Here is a 12,489-nt window from a genome sequence, read left to right as displayed (position 1 = left end):
GAAAGTTTATCGCAATAGAATCATTTCACTATCGAAAAAAAGTAATATCGCAATAACGATAATTATCGTTTTATCGCCCAGCCCTAGTTTGCACATAATTTTCTTAATCCGTGGCGTTACTGTTGATTTTTTTTTCTTGGTCGTACGGTCCGGAGAAAGCCCAGCTAGAATAAACAGCGCTAATGCTAACGCTAGCTTTCTGCTCAGTGACATAAACAGCAGAGAGCAGATGTTAGTGAAGGAGCTGTGGATGTAAACTTTAACCTGCCACAACATTTACTGCTATTATCTCTGTGTTTGAATCTTAACAGTTTGGCAGATGTATTTGATGTTATCATCCAAAAAATGTTTTTTGTATCAGTTAAAGATGCTAGCTGGAGCCTTTTTCTCAAAGTACAATGAAATCGTCTATTTGAAGGTAAATTCTGAAGCAGTTGAGATTTATTTACCATGTATGTAATCCAAAAATAATAAAAGTTTTAGTTTCATTTGAAAATGTGGTAAAGGGTGTTTTTATTAATATTATTATTATTTAGCACTTTACTAAACTTTATCAGTTATTCATGCTATTAAACTTCATCAATCTCCCTCATTTCTGGTCTTGGGTGACAATCATTTACAAGCTCTGTTTTACAGATTTTTGCACAGAGGCACAATAAAAACTCACAGATATTTAGAAGCTGTTCATTTGACAGCAATGCATTATCTGTAGCTGTAGAATGTGCAATTCTTGCACTATTTACAGATTAATCTTAATAGATAACTATTTAATTTGAATAAATATAAATATTTGTGGGCTGCACGGTGGCGCAGTGGTTAGCGCTCTTGCCTCACAGCGAGAAGGCCCCGGTTCGAATCCCGGCTGGGACCTTTCTGTGTGGAGTTTGCATGTTCTCCCCGTGCATGCGTGGGTTTTCACCGGGGACTCCGGCTTCCTCCCACCGTCCAAAAACATGCTTCATAGGTTAATTGGTGACTTTAAATTGCCCCTAGGTGTAAATGTGCGATAAATATTTGTTCAAAATGTGTTTACTTCTTTCAACTAAAATCCTTATAATTCAATTTTTGTCAATTTGAATTTATTTTAAAGAAATCGTGATAAAATCGAAATCATGAAATAAATTTAAAAAAATTGTGATTTTCTTTTTTTGCCACATCACCCAGCCCTACACACAACCATATTTTAACCATCCCTTTCTGTAATCTTCACAGAGAAAATGAATCTAAAACCACTGTCGCTTTGTTTTATTTAACTTATCAATAATTATAAACTCATGCAAAAAATGAATAACTGATGTAAAAAAATTTTTTTAATATTTGTTATTATTATGTTCATTTATGTTTATTTTCCTCCCAGATAAAGTGTACAAAATACATGAAAAAAACTATTATTTACTTTCAACTTTTAAAGTTAAAAAACACAAAACAATGCAACCACAACACAAAATACTAATATAATGTGCAAATAAAAAAAGGAAAACAAATTAAGCAGATTTGTAAATCATGATAAAGGCATTTAGAAAAAGCATATATCTCATCTTTGTGAAGCTGATTAGGTTTCTTGTCACTATCTGCTCTGTTCTGGAGAAAGTTGTTCTCGGAGTTCTGCACAGGTCGGTTGTGGAGTCGGTTCTGTTAAGAAAAAGTTGTAATTTCTAATCAAAGACTGATTAGAAATCAATAAAGGAGTTCATTAGTAAAAGTTTTTTTTTAATTTGATGTTTTTATGTTGACTTTTTCTCTGTTTGCATTCAACATAATAATGCTTTTTTTATTTCATAATATTTTTTAAGACGTCACCTATGGTTTTTCTTTGTAAAATAATGTAATAATTTGTAAAAAATATGTTTAGATTTTTTTCCATCTAAGGAGTCAAAAACTAGATTTTGTGACCTCAAACTTGGAGCATCAAACCACACACAGCAACATCAGTTTGAGGACTGTTACTACCAAAATTGATCTGCCGAATGATTGTATCCAGTGTTAATTTCGTTGACGAAAAATTTTCGTCATCGTCTTCGTCAACGACATTATTTATCCAACAAAAACGAAACGAAAACGAAACGAAAACTCCCGCCCAGACACGAAAACTTTAACAAAATTGATAAACCTTTTCGTCAACGAATAAAAACGAAACTAAAATGCTGATCGAAGACGATATCCAATCATAATGACTGCTGGTGGAGGAGGGCGGGAGCCAATGCAGAGCGATCCAATCAGAACACAGAGCCCTGCAGCCCGCCTGGGAAGATGCTAATTCCATGAATTGTGTCTGTGATATAGGTGAAAAATGTCTACTCCAGGTAGAAACAGAGAAGTACATATATGGACAAATGTTATATTAAAGACGACCCTCAACAAGACGTTGTGTGGAGCGACCATCACAGGCAAAAACACAAGAAAACCTGAAGCGACGTTTGCAGACAAGCCAGCCTGAAATCCACGCAAAGGTAAACATACAAACACGATTATTTCCAGCGTATTGGGCTGAATCCAAATTCTCCCCCTAATGTCAGTAATGCGGTTTTGTTTTAGCATGACGTTTGTAAAGTTATAAACCGATGTTTTAGCGTATTTCCGAGCGCTAGCAGCCCCGCTGCTTCTTCAGATCCACAAGCAGTCACCGGTTTAATCTCCAACTCCATCACGTTACGTGACAACAGCGCCCTCTATTGGCCGGCGGTGGTATTACAGTTCATCACAGACATGCTGTTCAAGCACATATAACATGCTCACAGGTGTTCTGGACAGCTTACACCCCATGTTTTTTTATGCATTTTTACACTTGACTCAATACAAGTTTTTTTTGTTAAGACATTTATAATAAGACTGATGTTATTTACACATATTTACATGTGACCAGCACAGAATATGATGAAATTCATGTTTTGTCCACATGTAATACGTGCAGCCAAGATCCCGTTGCTGCATTTTAAGTTTGTGCAAGGCTGGATTTCTTTTGTTGGCCGCACGTATTTAAAATTAAACTTAAAGTTAAAGTCCCATTAACTGTCACACTCCTAAAAGTGTGAAATGTGTTCTCCACATTTGACCCATCCCCTGGTGGAGCCGTGAGCTGCAGAGACAGCAGCATTCAGGAAACATTTGCTTGTTTAACCCTAACCATAACCATAATCCTAACCTTAACCCCTGTCCTCTGGGTCAGTGCGACTGAGAAAAAAGTTCATCACTGGCCGCACGTTTTTTGAAAATTACAAACAAATAGACACTTTCTTTTTGGAAATGGGATGGAATTATAATTATTTTTTTCTTTTAATGTGTTTTAAGTTGTTGAAGCTGAATTAACAGAAATTACAAGTTTGGAAAGCAAAGTGAGGTAAAATGTTTCTTTTTTACAAATTAGTAAAATCTTTGCGTGTTATTCATATGATTATACTTAGTAAATTTAATTCAAATGCTTTATCTTTATTCTATATTTTTGTCGACTAAATATCTGCTGTAATTTAGTCGACTAAATATCTGCTGTAATTTAGTCGACTAAAATGTGACTAAAATTATTAGAATCAACATGACTAAATTGCAACTAAAACTAAACCCTATTTTAGTCAAAAGACTATGACTAAAACTAAATTAAAATTCTCCGTCAAAATTAACACTGATTGTATCCCTTTTCTTTATTAGATACTTAAGCTAACGGTAGCTCACAAACACATGTTGCATTGTTCTGCAAACATTTTTACAACTTGTATTTAGTTGCACTTCATCTTCAAGCAAATTTCCATAGGAGATGTGAAAATAAAAGTTTTTGCTGAAAATATTTTGTCGTTTGTAACTTTTGTTAAAGAAAGTAAAAGGAGGGAGAAAAAAAATCGATTAAAATCCACAACTGAATTTGGAGGGGAAAAAAAATCAGAGTTTACATTTTTTGGCCACATTGCCCGGCCCTATGCAAAACTAAATAGCAGTAGTGTTTTTGTATACTGTAAGCAGACATTAAAAACACTGTCGTGCTACATGTCATCTACAACCTATTGATGATTTTTTTTGTCCATTCAGAATGTTGGTTATATATCTGGTGTAAATCTACTACCTGTACGGCAGTTCCTCTCCTTTGCAGAGCAAAGGAGACTGCAGATGCATTCTCAAGCAGATCCACATCCAGAATTACTTCTGCCAGGCTTAAGTCTAGGAGCAATAAAGATCAGGTGGACTTCCCACCAAAGCACATTTACAATAGTCATCCCAAATTACCTTTCAGATGAATATATACCATAAAATATCTGTCATCCACAGTTCAACGAGATACTTTAACACAACATCAAGTTTTTGTTTAAATGGTTTTTGAATATTTGTTTACTGTCCAGCCTGTCATACACAAAAAATTAGTGACTTTTATTTGAGGTGTGAAAACAGCCAAACTGGGTGGACAATTTGACTAACGCTATCAGACAAATATCCTGGACAGAATCTCGGACATCACTGGTCAGAATATGCATCGCAAAAATGTAGTCTTAGGTGGGATGGGCAAGAAACACACCCCACCCACCTTAACAAACAAAACCATCATTGGCCAAAAAAACTGAAAGCATGAAGATCTACCGGTTCATTCACTTAGCAATCAAAAAGTATGCACATAAAGACGTGCAGGTTTGAGTGCTAATCCAATCACATGGATGGCACAGCAGCCATGAATCAAATACAAAACTGCTTATTAAAATGAGCTTTGACGATGGGCTGTACAGTTTGTTTTGGATGAAGAAATAACATAGGTTTCTGCTCTCTGCCTCCAGTGGTATCTTGAGGAATTACAACATTTGTTCCGTAATGGTTTAAGTCAGTTATGAAAGAGAACGGAAGAAATACAAAAAGCCTTGATATCCAGTTTACTGCCATCTGAACAATTCTGCACAATAGTCTAAATAGTTAAAACATGTTTACAGATGCTGATTAAAAACGTTTAAAAAACACACATTTAAAGAATGTATCCGTTAATTGTGACTTCCTTGCATCAAAAATAATGATGGTTCGGTAGGATAAGTCAGCCAGCAATGAACTCAAGTATGTTCTAAATCAAATGTTTAATACCAACTTCAATAATCAGCTGATTTTGGATGAATGCAACCAGAGGGGTTGGATTTATGCTGGGAGGTCCCGATTAGAGCTCAAACATCCGTTAGCAGTATCTGCTGTTACGTGTCTGGGGGAGCATTCTGAAGAATCCCCCGCAGTCCGGAGATGGAACCGTGCATGAAGGTGAGCGTCTCTGTCTGATCGGCCTCTGAACGCCATCTTGTTCATTGCAGCTGCATGGGCCCCGCATACAGGAACCCATTCATTGGAGGCGGCAGGGGGAGGGGGCAGACAAGAATTCCTCTCTTTGAGCCAATCCGGGTTTCTTTAAGGAGCTCGTGTTTCCAGAAACACCGCACGTTTCTGCGTGCGGGGACGGACAAGTGGCCGAAGCGGTGCGGCTTCCCTGCGCGGCTCGGGCCTCCGACCCTCCGTGACAAATGAAACCCTCCACCCTGTGAGCGCAGCTTCACGGCGTGTGATGAGGAGCTCGCGCCTGCCTCGTGCTTTATCGTGGCTTGCGCGTGCCCGCTTTCTCAAAAAGTGTGGAGCCGCGCGGGCTGCAACTGTGAAAGCTAGCAGCCCCGTGATCAAGATAAAGAGTTTAGGAAAATCCAATCAGACATCCCGGTCCACCTCGTTAAAAGCAGACGGCCGGCCACCCGCGCTGTTTGCAAACACGGACACTGGCGCACGCGGCCCCGGTGGAGCATTTCAGCGCACTGCGCAACACAACGGAAATAACCAGACCGACTCGGGCTGGACGGTTCCGTCCGCATGTTCACGCAGGAATGACGAGCCACAGACGGAATCAGAAGCCATTTTACCGACGCTGGCTTTGGCTTTAGCGGGAAAACCCTCCGCGGGTCCCGGAGAGGGCGGCCTGGTGGGGTTCGCGGTCTGACCCCAAATACAAACATCTGCTCCAACGACTGCGCGGCTATCCGTGTTACCGGACAGAAACCGGGTCATTTGCGTAGTTTGAACATCGGCGACCTCCGAGGGTCCAGAATGTGGACGGGAGCCGCCGACGAAGCGGGGCAGGACTGCGGGACCGTTTTTAGACTCCCGTTGTTAATTCACGATGCTCCGCCGTATCCGGGCGGAACCGACACTTGGACTCGTGTTTGTATGTCTTCAGAGGCTAATCAGAGAACGGATAGAGGCCGGCGCCGCGGCATCGCGTCCGAACCCAAGTACACCGAACCAGAGACCGAAAGCCGGTTCTGGAGAACGGGGATCCAACCGAAGCGGGTTCGGTTCCACTGGGTCAGATACCGGGGGGGGGGGCGCTAGCTAACAACAAGCGGCCACAAACGATTCCGCTAATTAACGTTAGCCCGGCCAATGAACCCGCACACGATCCGGCAGAAAACCCCCAATAAAGGCCACCCGTGATGATGCGGGGGTCGTTTGGGGAGCCCTGACCCCCACCCAGACCGGACTAGCTAGGGCGGCTAGCGCCGGAGGAGCCGCTCGGGTCCGTTTAACCCTTCAGCTCCTCCGTCCGTCAGCTGCAGATACAAAGCATTTCCTGGAGCCCAACTGCACCGCAGAACGCAGACTTACCGACTGTCAGACGAAGCTTGCCGGTGTTTGCTTCACATTGACCGGAAACAACTACGGTGGTCGTTCAACCAGCAGCCCGGCGATCACAACGATGGGGTTTAATCACCGAGGAGCGGCACTCCCCAAACCCAGTTTTCGACCCGCTTAGGGGGGAAGCACAGGCGCAGAGAGCGGCGGTGTTCAGCCCGGCAGACGCGTCAAGAGTCCCGCTGAAGCGTTCCAGGTTCTCCGCGCAAATTCCACTTCCCAGCGAGCGTCCCGCGTCGTCTTCCAACCGCTGGCGGCCCGGTTCGTCCCTTCAGCCTGGATCTCAGTGGCTTCTTCCTCCGGCCATCAAACAGCACAGATGGGCGCGGTAACCCTGCATTCAGCTCCGGGAAACCCCACGTTACGAAAGCGTCACAACGCAAGGCGAAGGGTCGGAGACCACTTCAGGAGATCAGGAAATGCTGCAATCTTTGGCGGAACGGCCGCATCCCGCCGAAAACCGGCCTCAGACCCCCCAACATCAAGCCAAAGGCTTTATTTGAACTTTATTTATGACGTCACCATCAGATACCAATATTTAGGAAATGAGTAATCGTTCCACGTTCCTGGTAGCTTAGCACTCCTGCGTGTTTCTGTTCGTAGTTGTTCTGTGACGTAAAGCATCAACAATGCTGTAACAAAGCATACAACAGGCTTTATAGAGTAATAAACAGTGACTTGACGGGAGTACATCTCGGACAATGTACAAAGGTATAAGACAAAGCTCGGAGAAAAACTCGGTGGTTCTGTTTCCGGGAAATATTTTCGCCCCTGAAGTGACATCAGAGCACAATAACTAATGAATGGTTGTAAGGAAGAGGTGATGGAAATCTGCGACCAAAACGATCAAATGGACTTCTTCTAAGAATGAAGACTTTTATATACAGGCACAACTTTGTCCCCACGTTTAACGAGATGAAGCTTTTATTTAGATACACGACGAGCTTTAAGAACAGCACAGATTCATTTTGTTGACCTCACTGAACAAATCGCTATTAATGTAATCAATCCGTGTATCATTCGTTCATTCGTTTTTCAACTTAAAATCGGAAATGAAACAACGAAAAATCAACCGTTTTTTCGTTTTGAATTTTGAATGGAAAAACGAAAAAAAAGGTTGGTTTTTCGTTTTTTCTTGTCCGATTTTTAGTTGAAAAACAAATTAACGAATGATACACGGATTGTAATCACAAATGCAGTAAATAAATGAATGTTAGATAATTTCAATGTGGCCATGACGTTAATACATTAAAATCCCATTCAAACGAGCCTCAGTTTGTAACTGAAAGGACAAATGCAGATGTGACCTAAGTGGTTTTGTGAGTGGTTCATTGGAACTGCTCCTTCGGAGGCAACAACAGCACATTTGCAATACAAATGCACCCTGCCGCAGGCTTGGACAAACGGTACATCTGTCCACTGTTGCCCAGCTGTTAAAGGGTTCCATCATTTCAATGAAATGTGTAGTTTTGAGAGAATAGTTGTTTTTTTTCTCTGATCAAGTTGGAACACGGATCATCTCCTTAACTGTTGAAATGAGCTGTTAACTTTGCTGCACATTTCCTCTGATGCACTGATGGTTGAAGGTAAAACATCAGCTGGGATTGGTTCCTGCAGAGCGGGTGGACTTCACCTGATGGTTACCAGCAGCACTAACCCCCAGACGGAGGGGGTGATGCTCAGAGTGTTAAGCGTTACTCGGAGAAATGGAACATTGGCATCCTCTGAGACAGCAAAGTGGAAACCAAGGACCCGCTGTTCTGTCTGGAAAGCTTCAGGTCTCTGCAATAATTTGGTTATCAGACTTTCCTCTGGTTGACCTCTTTAACACAGCTTTGCTTCAACCAAATCTGAGACTACATTTTATTTTCACAAAATCTAAAACATCCATCGTTTCCACCCCATCATCCATCCCTGAGTTAATACACCGGGGATGCGGTTGCCCCTGGGGATACCTCTTCCTGCACACATGTGAAGCTTCTGATGAGCAAAACAACCCACAGAATAAAGTCTGTAGTCGTACATAGGTCATCTGTGCTCTTCCCATTGAACTGAGGCTTATACGTTTCCTGTATTTAGTTTTGGCTGAACAATAAATCATAACGTTCTCTTCTGTCTTATTTTCAACATGTGGCAGAGGTTCATGTGTGCTGCTGCAGAAATGATTCTTGGTTTTGTCGTGTAAATGAGTCACCGCAACAAAAAATGAATAACATTTGTGTGATTTCTGTCTGGGTCTGAACAGGAAGACACGCAAACTCCACTGCGGCTTTAAAACGAACAGTAAGTAGCACTATCTCGCAGCATTAGTGAAAGATCAGAAGAGAAATCAGATTAAAACAAGTCAAAACAGCTCTAATAACATTGCCTATGATCTCATGCATTTTATAAAACAAGTGACATTACATGAGGCTAAGCTCTTAATGACCTTGCTTTTTATAGGCAGGTTGGTGTACAGTAATCTGATTTAGTATAATCTCCTCCAATCTCTGATAACTGCTTACTGCATGTTTCTTTCAGTGAGGTCAGCCACGCTGGCAGCGATGCAGGACGTCACTGACATCTGCTGTTCACATGCGCTCGGCTCAGCTGCCTGGAGATGGATCAGAAGTAAGAATCATGTCGTGGACCTTTCTGAGAGGAAATAGGAGACATTTAACTTAAATGTTTGATTTGAATTTTGAGTAAAGATAGTGGTTTGAAGGACCAATGTCTAAAACAGGAGATGCCACACTTCATTTCAAAACCAAAACGGATTCTATGAAAATGTCATTTTTTTAAGTTATATGTTCTTATTTCCAACTTGACCTAACTTCTCTGGTTTGTCATTTTTCCTTATAGATAATTTTTCTTTTAATTGTTCATGGAGGGGCTGAACAGTGGCCCTGGTTCAAATCCCAGCAGGGTTCCGTCTGTGTGGAGTTTAATGTTCTCCTCTTTCATGTAATGGTTTTTTCTCACAGTCCAAAAACAGCTTTATTAGGTTCATTGCAGTCTGTAAATTGTCCCTTGGTGTAAACCTGAGAGTGTGTCTCTGACTGGTGACCTGTTCAAGATGAGCTCCACCCTCAGTCACTGGGTAGGCTCCAGCAACCCAGTGACCCCAAGCTTCTGAAGATGGATGCATGGATGGTTCTTGGGTCATTTCACAAAAAAAACATTATTTTCCTCATTCATGTGATGCGGTCCCCCGTGACGAATCTCCATAACTTTGGAAGGAATATGTGATGGGATGGTTGGGGAATTTCTTTAGTCTCTTTGAAGTAATGAAACCTCACAGCCTCTCAAAATCCTCAGAAGACTTCCTCCAAAAGCCTTGAAAGTGTTGTGGCGTTGGCAGTGCGGGTCTCAGGCTACCAGACACATTTGTCTTTTCTTCTAATTGTATTGATAAAGGCCAAAGGTCCAATCTTCTGCTGTAGTTAGAATTTAAGGTGGAATCTTCAAAGACTCATGAATGATCTGAATATCTGTATATTTGATTCATAGAAATCAGAAATGGTCGCAGAGCTATTGTTTTATATTTCACTCTTTTGGTATGTGATGGAAGGCAACTGAGCTTGTCTAATAAAAACTAGTTCCAGTAGATGCCCCCTGGTGGTGGAGATCAGTCCTGCAACTATTAAATCACCAACTACCATGTCTCGAAGTTGAGTCAAATCTTCTTCCTGGAAACGTTTTCCTGCTCATCCAAGTGGCTTCATCATTCACAAAAAACTGGACTTGTTCTGGATTTGATCATCTGTCCAATAATGAAGGAAAATTCTGACACCGACCAATTCACTGATAACGACTAATTCTTTGAAGTTACATACATCATAATAAGCATTTTTAATTTAAAACATGTTATTTTAAAGCCATGGTTTCCCTGTTTTCACAGTGTTTCAGTAACAGAACCTGTTGTAATGATGTTCATGTGTTACTTACTTTCTGTGAAAGAGGTGATCACTTCCAAAATTCATTCTTTGTCCAAACATTTCTGATGTTCAACAATTTTGTTTCAGTGATCTGATATCATCTTTATCCTCCTGTGCAGGACGGGGGGGGGGGACCCAATCCCCCTGGTGGTTGATGACAGGCACATTCCTCTTTATGAACTGGGGTTGATCTGAATGGACTTTCGAGAAGAATGGGCATTTGGACAGAATCTGTACAGTAACATCGTCTACAGACAGATGAATGCTTCTGAGCATCTGACATTTTACACACATCTCCATCTGTGGAGGAGCCCTAACCTTATCCCTGTTCAGTAGCGGTTTTAGCCACGGACAATGTGGGTAGCTGCCCGGGGCGCCGATTCAAAGGGGGCGGCATCTCAGCGCTGGGGGGAAAAAATAATCTGCGCAGCTATGATTGTTTACTACCTGTTATGGTTTGAACGACCTGAAATCAGCGAATTGGCGCCCTCTGCTGGTGCGCGCCCCTGTCTGCTGAGCAGGAGACGGGCAGGTGTGAAGAAAAAGGGAGGGGCGGAGGGACAGTTCAGCTGCGGGTTTTTTTTTTAAACTTTATTGAACAAAATGCAAGTATACAACATGAAGAACAATCAATGCAGTATACAACATACAATCAGTATACAACACAGATAATGTTAAACAGCCAGGGGTGTCGATTCATTAAATATTTGCAGAATGTTACAGATTTCAATAGTTCGGAGAGCCTTTTGTTGGAGGAAAAGTATATTGATTTTATATAAAAAGTTACATCTTTAATGAATTGTGGGAAGTATGGTGTTCTATTAGTAAATTTACATTTATGTATGTAGAATGTTGTCAGAAGAATTAATAAATTAATTATAAAAAAAGCCTTTTGCTTTTTTGGGGTCCTGAAAAAACAAAGTAACACATTTTCCCATTTCAGGGAGAAATCTTTGAAGACATGAATAATAATGAATCTACTGAACTCCTTCCAAAATCTCTGTGTGGACAAACAGTGCCAGAAAAGGTGAGTTACTGTTTCTGGGTGAGCTCCACACAAACTACATTCAGTATTAATATCTTTTTTAAATTTTATCATGTAATGTTTGGCAGGATAAATTTGATGGATAATTTTAAAGGATACTTCTTTTACCTTATTTATTACTAAATACTTATGGGGGATCGTCCAAACTGCTTTCCAGTTGATATCTGGAACAAATTGATTCCAATAATTTATAATATATGGGGGAGAGGTATTAGTCTTTTGAAATAATCTGCGTATTTTTATATTAGTAGCACGCCCATAAGAGAAGCATATTTTTCCTACAGGTGACTCAGGATATTGGATATTGTATTTTGATTAGGTATCAAATTATCAGTGCTCTTAAACAACATTACTGTTCGTGAGGGTATAGCTTTCTGCACCATTGAAAACTCTTGTAAAGTAACCGGTAAATTATATTGTGATAGGAATTCGTTATAGTTTAACAGCTGCCCCTCCTTATTAAATAGTTGAGCCACCAGTAGGATCCCATTCTGGATCCAGGTCTCTAAATAGAGCGATGTATTTTTATATAAAATATCTCTGTTGTTCCAGATGATGTACTTGTGTGGAGAAAAATTATGTTTGTAAGTAAGGTTCCATGCTAAGAGATCTTGCTTATGGAAGGATGAGAGTTTTGTGGGGAGTTTCTCAACATTATAGTAACAATTTAAGATAAATTTAAAGCCTCCAAAACGGGAGAAAATCTGAAATGGTATTATGTTCCAGATAGAAGTGGGGTTCTTAAGAAAATTTTTGGCCCAATTAATTTTAAACGTATTATTGAGGGTGTACAAGTCTAGAAAATTAAGTCCACCTGATTCATAGTCATTCATAATGACAGATTTTCTTATGTAATGTGTTCGATTTTTCCAGATAAAATTAAGAAGTGTGCGATCAATT

The 12,489-nt window shown here is 40.8% G+C and overlaps 1 protein-coding gene and 1 long non-coding RNA gene across 2 annotated transcripts in view; one reads left to right on the top strand and one right to left on the bottom strand.

Moving 5' to 3' along the window:
• LOC112138520 (guanine nucleotide-binding protein G(I)/G(S)/G(T) subunit beta-1) overlaps positions 1-7,052 on the bottom strand; it is a gene marked incomplete in the record, with an annotated part of 49,197 nt that extends 42,145 nt beyond the window's left edge. Inside the window, 1 exon segment of the mRNA XM_024261073.2 lies at positions 6,601-7,052.
• LOC112138521 lies at positions 4,994-11,403 on the top strand. Its single transcript, XR_002917798.2, has 3 exons — positions 4,994-5,214; positions 8,873-8,910; positions 9,148-11,403. It is a non-coding gene; the product is annotated as an uncharacterized LOC112138521 (long non-coding RNA).
• The last annotated feature ends 1,086 nt before the right edge of the window (positions 11,404-12,489 follow it).

This window comes from Oryzias melastigma, linkage group LG10, assembly GCF_002922805.2.
Source record: "Oryzias melastigma strain HK-1 linkage group LG10, ASM292280v2, whole genome shotgun sequence".
NCBI lineage: Eukaryota > Metazoa > Chordata > Actinopteri > Beloniformes > Adrianichthyidae > Oryzias > Oryzias melastigma.
This window is presented reverse-complemented; position numbering and strand designations above follow the sequence as displayed.